This window comes from Larus michahellis, chromosome 2, assembly GCF_964199755.1.
Source record: "Larus michahellis chromosome 2, bLarMic1.1, whole genome shotgun sequence".
NCBI classification, from domain to species: domain Eukaryota; kingdom Metazoa; phylum Chordata; class Aves; order Charadriiformes; family Laridae; genus Larus; species Larus michahellis.
Window position 1 is genome coordinate 59,185,413 of NC_133897.1, and position 12,104 is coordinate 59,197,516.

Below are 12,104 nucleotides of genomic sequence, written 5' to 3' on the forward strand. Positions count from 1 at the left end.
TTCTTTTTATACAAATTCCTATAGTCCCCAGCTGCATTTCTGAGTGCTTAGGACTTCTGCTCTTTATGTGTCAAACACCTCAATCTGGTCAAGCAGAACAAGATCACACAGTTCCCAGTAGTTGAATCTTCAGTTTTAGATAACTTGTCCAGCATCACAAAGAAACTTCGTGGCAGGATTCAACTCCCCAGGGCAACATTCGACTGAACTGAATCAGGAGAACCGTCTATTTAGATACAAATCATAACAATCACACTTCTTACTACTATACGCGTGGAAATGATGCTTGTGCCCCATTACCAACTCTCATTTGAAAACAAACCCGTCAGAGTAACCAGTCACTTCGGGGAGGTAGCAAGGTACATAAACCCTAACGTGCTTTTGGAGAGACACATTGACATATGCACCATTTGCTACTGCAAGGCCTTTGGCTTGTTTTACCTCCTACCCTTGCTGTTTGTCTCCAGAGATGTTGCTGGACCACCCATCTGCCATCTTGCGCGTTGTGCAAACAGGACTTTCACCTCAACCTGAGCACAACAAAGTTCAGAATTACCTGGAAGCAGCAGGTTTTTGTTTTGTTTTGATTTGGTTTGGTTTTTTTTTTTAGCTGAGTTGTTATCACCTTATCAGTTATACTCTTCCAGTTTTCAAGACTACTGGCTGGACTCAAATTGCCTAGCGATCCAAAAAAGAAAGAGATTTCTGATATACGCACAGACAAGTAAGGGTCTAGGAGATTAGTCAGATATATTTCATCCTGCGGCATGGAGAAAATAGCCATCTGAGGCTGAAGAGATGAATAGGGAGTAAAATAGGAGGAGGAGGGACAATTTTCTGCAGAATGGGAATTCTAGTCCCCAAGGTTGCAGAATCTGACACGACCTTTCATATTTCAGATAAAATTTAACAGTGCATGAATTTCACTGCAACTACCTTCTAAAAAAAAACCAAGAAGATATACTAACTGCTTTGCTTTGTTATTCACAGGCAAGTCATCTTCTGAGACAGCAGCCATTTTACACTTTTTAAGTTCAATACAAATTGGAAGCTCTTAAAGGACAAGAATTAGACATACAGGCTTGATATAAAAAATATTGATAGTGTTATGGTAAATTTGACTTTCCTGTTTAAAATTTCTAGGCACAGAACATTAGGATTGGAGCTTAAATCTACATCAAAATGAAACTGAAAGCGAATGCACAGAGAATCTATGAGGTTTCCTTTTTATCTTCAGGCTGAGAAATAAACAGAAATTACTATAAAACATTAGCTTCTAGTTTTAACCTTTTTTTCCTCAAAAAGGTATTAAAATATCTTCACTTTAGAGAAACTTTAGGACCACCGACCGACCTCTTCAGTGCCCCCCAAAACTGCTATTACTATTCAAGTAAGTTCTAACCTTAAAAGAAAACCCAAGACAGTTGCTCACTTTCTAGCTGATTAATAGCCAGGTCTAACGTAATGTCGTCCTTGCATATAAAAACATTGCCTGAATACACCATGCTAACAATACTTGTTATCTGGGATGTCTCTATTCCTAGGGATACAACTAGGCATACAAACTCCACGGCTGACTCGAGAACTTCAGCCGTTATCGTCAGCTCAATCTGCGTGCTCTAAGAGTAAGGTGACTTCAAGGAATCACAAGGCAGATGATGTTATTCAGTGGCCTCTCCGGTCAAATCGGTATAAAGCACAATACGCTCAGTAAACATTCAGCTCTGCAAACAGTATAATGCCGTCTTATTTCACCTATCTATGCTGAACAGATATCTTTGGGTATTTTCTATAGGATTAACAAAATTTAATAGATATCTAATGATTTACATATTAGAGTACTGACCAAAGAGCAAGATCCACATGAATGCCTAAGTGCCTGACGGCGCGGCACTCAAAACCCCTCCTCTGCTGCCCCCAAGCACTCCACTGACACTTCAGGTATTGGCATTAACATTTCCTACGCACATAAAAGCCTGATATCTATCTGCACTGAGATGCACCTGAAGTTTAAGAGGCTGACGCAACCTGATGCCTCCTTTGATCTCAAAACACCACTGCTACCCACCAACCAGGCATTTCTCTACCGATCTCATTTGAAGGGCATGTTTGAAGTAGCTGTCCTCGGAGCATACCTAATAGATCCAGCTTCACAGCATCAGCCATCTCCTTTTCAAAAACTGGGAAGGAGCTATACCTTTTATCAGTGCGGATTAATAGTTGGAACGCTCCCTCAGGAGGCTGATGCCCCACATTCAGGTTCCTTCCATGTCAGAGGGAATTCACATCCAAATCCCGCTTCAGTCAAGACAGCACTCTCCTCCCCAGACATGACGTTACTCTCAGGGAAGCAGAACTTTCCCGCCCTGTTTCAAAAGTTAAATAAATTAGTTGAATTATTTTCATAAAACAACTAAACAGAAGGAACATATGGAAGTCCGTCTCTGCAGTCCACTGACCTGGATATAGTTCTCCAGTGTTTAGTTATCCAAATCTCTCTTTCACACCTTGAATAAATCCTCCAATTACTTCACCGCAGTATTACAAGAACATTATACCCACTTTTGCCTCCTTCCTAGCATGTGTTGTGCTTTAAGAGCAAAGCATAATATCTGGTTTTGTAGGATATTTTTCAGGTGAGAAGAGTAGTTGTCTTGCTGTCTTCAGAAGATTCGGCACTTGGAGTCACAAGCGGAAATCACTTGCTGCAGCACAGCATAAAATGTCTGAATCCAACAGAGGAGGATTTTTAGATGCTTTGTTCTTCCCGCAGCTCATGGTAGTCCCACTGACAAGCTCAGCCTGATTCCTTCTTAGTACACTTAGTCTAACGGGTTGTACTCTTTCTATATACCAAATTCTCCTTCCGCCCTGTATACACAGTTTAACTACAGTGCTCAGGACAAGTACACTGTGGCTAAAAGCCATAGATGCATTTGTTGAATAGCCCAAGGTCTGAACTCCAGTATAATGCTGTGAGTGCAGACAGCAACATCCCATTTTCAGAAACAGGAAAATAGGCATTATGAGACTGCAGGAAGATCATACTCCTATTTGGCAAATGAGCAAATACTAAAACCCAGAAGTTCCTTTCTGCTTCTCAGCCTCATCTTATAACAAACATTACATATCACAGATGGCTTCTGGCCAAATTCTACTTTGGACAACTTTAAAAATTCTGTTGCCCTATTTCCGTTCAGCCATACTAATGAAATACAGCATCTCCTACTGTCCTGAACTCTTGTGTACTAATTTAGCATTTATTTAACTGCGCATAGCATTCAACTAGGCTACCATGGGTGAGACTGACGAGAAAACTCCCATTAACTCCCAGGATTTCACCTCATGTGCTTTGATGAAAATCCATGCTGAGACAACTAAGTTCTGTAACAACTCCAGGCTCTTCGGGCTGGATGCCAGAGAGGACATTCGTGACTATACCACCTTTTCAGTCTTGCAGTTTTCCCAAAGCAGATTCTTTCGTGCTTTGAAGGGAGCAGATCTGACGCAAGGTACAGAGTGCCATCCAGAAGGTTCACAAGGGCAACAAGGGCTTTCACAGTGACCAGAACAACAGCCCACGTAAGCAGTGGTGGTGGTGGGAGGGTGTCCAGGCCCCCGGAGTGAGGTTCTGGTAAGGAGTGATGAGCAGAAGAATGTCTTTCACTATTATCCTGAGAATGCTTTTAAAAGGCATTGGAAGGAAAGGCAACAGACTGTAATTTGCCAACAACCTTCACAAACATTTCACTTTTAAGTTAACGTCTTTTGTTTTCATGAACTTCATTTTATTATTTCTGGAGTTAATTTTCTTTACCTAACGGAGGCAGCTTAGTTTTGTTGCCTGTTTTAGGACATTCTATAATTTTACATCCACCACTGGCTTCTTTTTTTAACAAAACATTTTTAAGACCTACTTCTATATATTTTATAAATAGATAAATCTACATCTGGAGAAAATGAGCTAAAACAAACAAAAGGAAAGATACAAAAACCAAAGGCAATGAAAATTGCATTATATTATCAGCCACGTCAGGAATTTTTATGTAACCTGGACGAGGTTCCTCTTCAGATTTTATTCTGCAATATGTCATTGCATTTCATCTGGCAGAAAAATAAGACCCAAAATCAAAGTTCTGTGGAACGAATAGCTCTGATAAGCTATTCGGTGGACTTCCTAAGATCAAGAACTGGCCAACATTTGCATTTTGGAATAAAACCACTGCATGATAAAGAAATAAATGTAGAACACTGCCGGAATATCGATGCTTCTTCCAGAGGTATAAACAAAATACTTAGTGTTGAAAGTTTTTGAATGAGAGCTGTTCATCCTTCATCTAACTTCTAAGTAGGATTGAAAAAGCCCTTTGCAAGTAAATGGTCTGATAGTATTACTGGGACCCCTTTGCGGTTTGGTAGAACAGGATACCATACCCAGCAAATACATGCTCACAAGAAAGCAGGTCCCCCACAGCACGCCTGTAAGTAGACTACTTACACAAGTAGAGCCACCAAATCATTATGACAATCTGCTCCCATGAGATACTCATCACACAAATAAGGTTTGGTAGGTTTAGTCACTACACAAAGTCTCTAATAACTGCTTTTATTATAAGCCACTTGTGCTTGTTTATAGTCCCTTGTTTTGACATGCTGCAGATCATGTATGATTAAAGATAACTGTTACTTCCTTCCTTCCTCCACAATACAGTAAAGACTGTAAACAAAGACAAGCGCTGGGACCATTAAGAGAGGCCCTTGTTTGCAGACTATCTTTCCCACCAGCTCCTTCAATTTCAATACTAAAACTGTCAAGCTTAATTAAGAGTTATGGGGCATAACCATTTCAAGACCATAAATCCATACAGCAGAAAAGTAACATGACTGCCTTAGCGAACATCTCTTTAAATAAGCAGTATCTCTTTCTGAGACCTGATTTAGGTTCCTTATACACAACTTTGTATTGTAAATATCTTTATTGCTTCTCCTGCAGTGAATATAAAGACCATCATAAAATAATTTCATCCTGATGTCTTCTGGTTTATTTGACTATTTAAAGTGGACCTCAATGCATATTCTAGTGCTTACACTGCTATTCCACCCAAATTCACCATAGCTTTTTGTGATCCTTCAAAAACTCTGCAGAGAACTGCACTTCTCTCCAGCTTCTTTTAATATTTTCTTTCTATAGTCGCTTTGCCTTTTGAGTGTGCACTGCTGTCCACACGTCCTCACAGCCTCAAGCAGAATGATATTGAGAAAGAAGTATCAGGAGCTCACCGATTAACCGCTGCCCTTTAAAAACATCTTTAACATTCAGCACTGTAACACCCAGTCTGAAAGGATTAGAGACCGATAGCCCACTCCAAAAAAAAAAAAAAAAAAAAAGAATTCCACCAAAACACCATAGTGCAGGCTTAGATTTAAACCTTTAAGCCATCTTACCCATTCCAGGGGAACTACACATTTGCTTCCATTTTAACAGTGCTTAGGTCTTCCACCAGAGCCTCTGCCGAATCAGTGTCCTAGTGAGCACGAGACCAATTCACAAAACCCAATGCAACTTGAAGCACATTGTTTTTTTCAACAAGAAACTGCAACTTAACAGACATTTTCAGTGTTAAAAAAAGCCCCACATACAGTCTTCCCATTAACTTTCATTCATTTAAAGAGATTTTCTGGCCTTTACAGTTGAGAAGCTACACTTGAAAATGCAAATCCTAAAGGCTTAGAAACAGAAGGGCGATTAAAACAGTTATCATATTTATTACTCTTTCTTAATATAATGATTTTTGTAATATGATTGTGTGAGGAAACCCCTGGCTTTCTTCAGCTGCGCCATGGGCTGACTGAGTACTTCAATTTATAGAACTGCTGATCGTCTAATAGTCAGTCTACAGCCACCTCCTTAAAATGAAAGTTTCCTTAAAAACTTAAATGGGTTCTATCTCGATGAGAACTTCTGTATGTGTTAAGCAACATTTGGGTCAAGTTATAGAGGAAATTATATCTGAATATCTAAAAGTGTAATTTACACAGCCTAAACATTAGCTGTAAAAGACTTTCATCAGCTGCTTATCAGATCTAGAGAGAGACGGAAAATACACCCTGGCCAGTGAGTTAATACACTTTGGGAAAAGATACTAAGAAAAGGAGCTAAGCCTCTCTCTTCTTCATTACCCTATCTGGAAAATGTGTTTAATAATAATGCTTTGAACTTAAATTTCCATTTGTAGATTTGAAATCACTTTACAAAGGTGCATAAGCATTATTATTCTCATTTCACAGTTGGCCTCCCTAAGTACAGAGATTGGTAGCAATTTGTATGAGAAGCAGTGTTCTCTAGTGAATAAGTTGAGAGTCTGAAATTATCTCCCCAGGGTTTTCTTCCCAGCTAAGCGGTAAACTTCAGTCTACGTTGAAACCTATTGGGGCAAAACCAGACACAGTCCATCCGAAATTGTTGGGTTTCTGCATGGGAATAGGAGTCCAGGCCAGAAACTCATGGCAGAGATCTGAAGAATTTCTGCCTAACATTGATTTAGCCAGTTAAAATTCCCTTTTCTGGACCACTGGGGAGGTGGTCATCACAGAAGTCGTCGTAGTATTCAGACACAAAAATATGCAAAGAAATGAAACGGCACCTTTTCAGAAGAAAACGGAAATAACAAGATCCATAGCAGTGGACAGTCTGGAGTTCAGTCAGGAGAACTCCTTAATCACCGTCATCATACTTTTTTCTCCTCTTTGGTTGACAAAAAATATTTCACTCCAATTTCCTGTAATGCAGTTTTTCTTACTCTATATAATTCCTCCTCTGGATCACAGCTCCTGCACATGGCAGCGCTCTTACCTATGGGATTCAAATTTTGTCTTGGAAAGCACTTCTGTTTGATAAGTGCAAGGATTCAGGAAAATACTAAGAGTACACCTTCTCTGTTAACTGGAACCATTTTAGAGTCCTTTATTCCCAAATATCACTTGGCCACTTAGGTTAAACTTTAACCAACATTTCCAATTTCACACTGGATTAAAGGTTAAAAAAATGAGGAAGTAGTACGGTATTTTTTTTTTTTTTTAGAATTACGGGAATGATAAAAATCAGGCCTACAAGGCTAACATGCAGCAAAAAAGATTTTTGAGGTTGCAACCTTAAAACTATTATCTATTCTTCAAAAAGCTGCTTACTTACAGTGTCAGGCCTCAACCATGATAGCGCATGAAGCTGAAAGAATCTCTTACTCTTATCAGCTTCAAAACTACTCCAATTTTTTTTCCAAATATAACTTGGCCAAGAAAGGACAGCAATGCAGCCACTGCTAGCCAAAAACATGTTTGCAGACTTTAAACAGAGACCTTAAGTATTTGCAGAACTGGTATTTTTTTAAAAAATGGCAATAGTTGCCGCTGAAATCAATCTGCTTACGCGTATTTTTCTCAGGTGTAGTAGCTTGCAAACTTGAAATTGTATGGACAACCAGTTTTGTACATAAAGAAGAAAAGTGTAAACAAAAGTGAACTGTCAAAACAAATACACAAAACTATTAAATGTTTTTAAATCAATAATAGTTTAGTAAGTTTTATATAGAATATGAGTATGAAATAGACAGATCAAACTACTTTTCCAAGCCCAATCTGTCAGACAAGGAACAGAAGATGCCAAACTGGAGTTCTAATCATTCAAGATTTTGCTACAGAGGTTGACACCTCTGCAAAATTTTGTAATTCATAAGAAAAAGGTCAAAAGGACTGTTAAATGTTTTAACTTGCATAAGAGAAGAACTTTTTTCATTCTCTTCCACTTCTTGTAAGCACAGAAAAGCCTGTTTAAATTAGTCAGAAAAAAAAAAAAATCAAGAGCTGAAAATCCCACTGTGAGTTTTGTAGTTTATTTCAGGACAGCATCACCTCTCTCTTTGTGTTACAGTTGGATTCATGCTAATTCATGCCCAGTGTGATAACTGGTATGCTGTGTCTTAGGAGACGGCTACACTGCTTCTTTACACTGTTACCTCTAAGAGTCACCGACTACAACCACAGTTAGCCAAAATTAAACACATGACTGCATGTTGATGGTGGTGACAGGCAGGAATGAAAACTTCAGGTCATATGCGTAAATCAAACACGTTTAGTTTGACAACCAGCATCAAGACCCCTTGATCAGTTCTGCAGCACATTACGGCACGTGAATCTTTAAAGAAGGAGATGTCAATTGCCATCCCCTTTGCTAGCCTCCAGAGCACTGCCTGCAGCCCCTTTGCCCCCTGAGCCAGGGCATTACGCAGTTTCCCCACCTGGGAATGTCTCTGCATGAGACTCATATGGTTAGGGAGGATGTTTGTTGCATGGGAGCTTTGCACCCTGTGCAAAAATTCACTGGAAAAGAGAAGGAGGTGCAGAAATTGCAATCCACTGTCTTAGTGTACTTTTGTGGTTAAGAACTTTTGCTTCTGCTCTGCTGCAACTGCATTACAACCAAATCAAAGTTTCCTGTCAGCAAGATCTATCGGGAGTACGTTACTTTCAGATTAACAGCTTTCAGATTTCTTATGCCACCTCCCACTTCCTCCCTCAAGCCACAACCGAGATCATTATCAACTGATATGACAACACCTAACAATGGTACAGCTGATAAACTGTAGGACTGATCCCATCTACAATGCTCACATGCCTCCAGCAGACGGTTCATCTGTCTGATTTTGAAACAGGAGGTAGCATTGTGACTAAATGTAGATGAACTGAGGAAAACATATCAAATAAAAGTTTTTATTTCAGAAAGCACATTCAAAGAGCATCTCTAATGATAGACAGAACGAAAGAAATGAAGAATGAACAGTAGTCCCTTCAGGTCGTCATTGATTCTCCAGTTCTGCATGTGAATGTAAACAAATCTTTAATCAAGGTTAATAATTCTTCCACCAGGACAAATTTAGAGGAAGCAGAGGAAGTAAAAGGACAAAAAAAAAAAAGAACTACGGAAGCATAAAAATATCCATGCACATACACACAAGTACACACACCCACAGCAAGCCATACTTTGCCATATGGGATTACAGCTCTGTATTTAGCTGATGGATTAAGCACCAATAAAGTTTAAAAAAATAAAAACGAAAAGTTGAATATTACCTTTCTAATAAAAATAAGTCAAGGATTTAAAATAGAAAAGCCTTTTTAATGAAAAACAAATGGCATTTAAAACTTAATAGCCTTTAGGTCTAATAAAAAAGTCAAATCCTTTATTTAAAGAAGAGAAACTTTCTTTAATAACCACAGACCACACTGCTACGCACAAAAGGAACCATTTGCAATGCAATGGGTCCTACTCACGGCAGTCTGACTATGGCAAACAGCAGTAGTACTAATGGGAAGAAAACATATATGCCTAGAAGAAAAATGATCAACAGTTTAAATCAGATTAAACCAAGAGGCCATTAACTTTTTCTTTTAAGAACATTTTTTAGAAAACATTAACAAGTGTAAACACTCTTAACTGTAGTGATGAATTAATAGCCAAACACAAATAGATCTTTAGAAGTCCTTATTAGTAATAACAAGGACTACAAAATCTGGGGCAATTTTTCAAGATTAAGCACACACTGAGTTGGCATTTGGTATTCACCGGCACCAATACTGACTTTACTGACTGGGCCATCACCAGTGTGACTTGTGGAGACTCGGGAAGCTGGCGGTCATGACTAGTGAAACAGTCTCATAACCAGACAAATATTTCACTGGCGCTATCACGTATTGTCAAACCTAAGTTTAGTGGGTATAATCCCAGCCCTGTCCCAGGGATTGTCACAGGGTCAAAACAACTTGCTAAGTTTGAGCCCTCTGTGGAGATCTTGTAGCCACAGGCAGGAGTTCTGTATTGGTTTTCTCAAGGGCCACCATTTCACCCCATGTGCCAACTGCAAAAGCCTGTAACTAACTTCTCTCCACCCTCGTGCCATTTTTCCTGACACACAATAAAAAAACAGGCTGTTTTGATCATCGGGATAAAAGTTAGTGAGAGAAATTCTGGATAAGAAGTGTGCACACTCAAATGTTTCACCTTCAGCGAGGCAAAAATAGAAGCTAAAGATTCAGCAAAGCAGCTCTTACGTTGCAGTCCCTCATCCAGCTTTTCCTTCACACCCAGTATGTTGACTTTTAAGCTTATCCTATCCCAAAACTCCATCCAGCATGCAGTCTTATTATCTTTGAACTTATTGGAATAATCAATATCAACAAGAGTGTTCACACACTACAGTTACCTTCAAAAGCTGCATTTGATGGGCTTCTAAGAACCACCTAATACCAAATAATGCAAAGGTCTTTTTTTCTCAGTCTCCCTAAATATTACTTTTTTAAAAGATGAATCAAATTCTCATACCTTAAATATTTGAAGAGCATGCCTTCCCTTATTTCCTTTTTTGCTGTAATGGTACTCAGAGAAAACAGGTCAGCAACACTTCATATATTTTTTTTTTTCATTTTCCAGAGAGAAGATAATGGTTTAGATGGATTTGCCCTATCAACTGTGGTATGCAATTTAATGAGGGAAGTTTCACACCTGTAGTTTTTAAATCAATGAGGTTTCAATGATGAAAAAACAAAGCGGCAGAGTGCAGATGCAGGTTTACTTCTAACTCTGTATTCCTTAGAAAGCTAAAATCACCACCATACACAATACAATAAAACTACATATGGTGCTTGCCCTGCAAAAAAATTCTTGCTGAGGCTTTTTTTTTTTAATAAATGTAAACCTATACTTCTCAAAGCATTTTGAAATTCAAATGACGATTCAGTAGACTGCTAAGTATACCTCTATAGACACACAAATGAATCTTTTCTTCTAATTACTTTACTTCTCTGAGGTGGAATGCTAAAAACAAAAAAGGAAAAATCATGTAATTTCAGCATTAAAAAAGTGATTAAAATGCCCCATTTGGCACCAAATGCTACTATCATAAAAACAAATGAAGGAAACTGAAATGTTTTTCCACTTTTTGAATACCCAGTTCAAACGTAAAAGCCATGAATTTCAAAATACCGCGGATCTGAACTGAGTAACGAGTCAAACATTATTGAGTGACAACACAAAAATTGCTCATAATGTGGTGTGACCTCCAAAAATCGGAAGACACTAACACGCTAGTGCTCCTTTCAAGTGTATTTTTCAAAAGCTCTACTGCTTTTTTTGTTGCACCTGAAAAACAGGGATACACACACAGACTGGAAATCTGCCGCTAGGCAGCTGTCTGGGAGAGGGAGCATTTACGAAGTCGCCGGTGAACCAAGCAGCAAGCCTGCTGCAACACTCGCACAGTGAATTGGACTAGAGAAGTTAAATGAATAAAACGTAAAAGGTGATGATTTTTTGAATGAGGTCAGGGTATTTTTCAGTGTGGCAGCGTATCACTTCAGCTGCACTGCACCTTCAAACCAAACCCCACCAAACAAAAAAACAACAAAAAAAAAAAATCACCCACTAAATTAACTAAATGCACAATGGCACTAAGATTACTTGGCTGAGATGGCTGTTTTTACACAAGGAACAGTTTTGAGCAGAGATGGAGGAAAGGCCGTGTGTGGCTTTCAGGTACCTTTTCTAAGTCCCAAACGAACAACAGCCAAGCCGCATAACTTCACATCTCAGTGCACAGCAGTGTCCCTAATGCGTCAGGTCAGACAAAGCTGCTACGCAAATACACCCAGGCACGCATTCTGCTCTCCAGCCTCTCCAGCTGTGCAACACAGTGATGACCATGGACAAGGACAGAGGTAAAACAGGCCTTCTCCCCAACATCGCCCCTTAACGCATGGAAATGGCTGAAGCATTCTTGCAGCTTCAGCAGCTCTTGCTCCACATGGTTCAGCCTCTCTCCTTCCAAATGCCACATGGCACTGCCTTCGCTTACATATCTGGCCCTACCTATTACGCAGTACATCCTCCAGGCCCATGCCACATAGGAGCATCCCCTGCCCCTTCCCCAACTAACTGTTCCCTGCCCCTGGCCTCACTCCATCTGCTGCCCAGAGCATCTCACTGCCTACGGCCCTCCAGAGCAGAGCCCCTGGCACCTAACAGCTCACCCTGCCCCATCAGCCTCCAACCACCA

General features: G+C 39.6%; 1 protein-coding gene across 2 annotated transcripts in view; it reads right to left on the reverse strand.

The window, feature by feature from the left end:
- The window catches only part of TPK1 (thiamin pyrophosphokinase 1), a 307,503-nt gene that overhangs the window by 252,918 nt on the left and 42,481 nt on the right, over positions 1-12,104 (reverse strand). Inside the window, exons 1-2 of one of the 2 annotated variants that reach the window (XM_074575638.1) lie at positions 2,460-3,059; positions 2,198-2,366 (exon numbers count right to left, since the gene is read on the reverse strand). The exons of the other annotated variant lie outside the window; for it this stretch is intronic. The gene's annotated coding sequence lies outside the window, so the exon portion shown is untranslated. Of the gene's footprint in view, positions 1-2,197; positions 2,367-2,459; positions 3,060-12,104 lie in introns of those variants that run through there. 2 annotated transcript variants of the gene reach the window in all.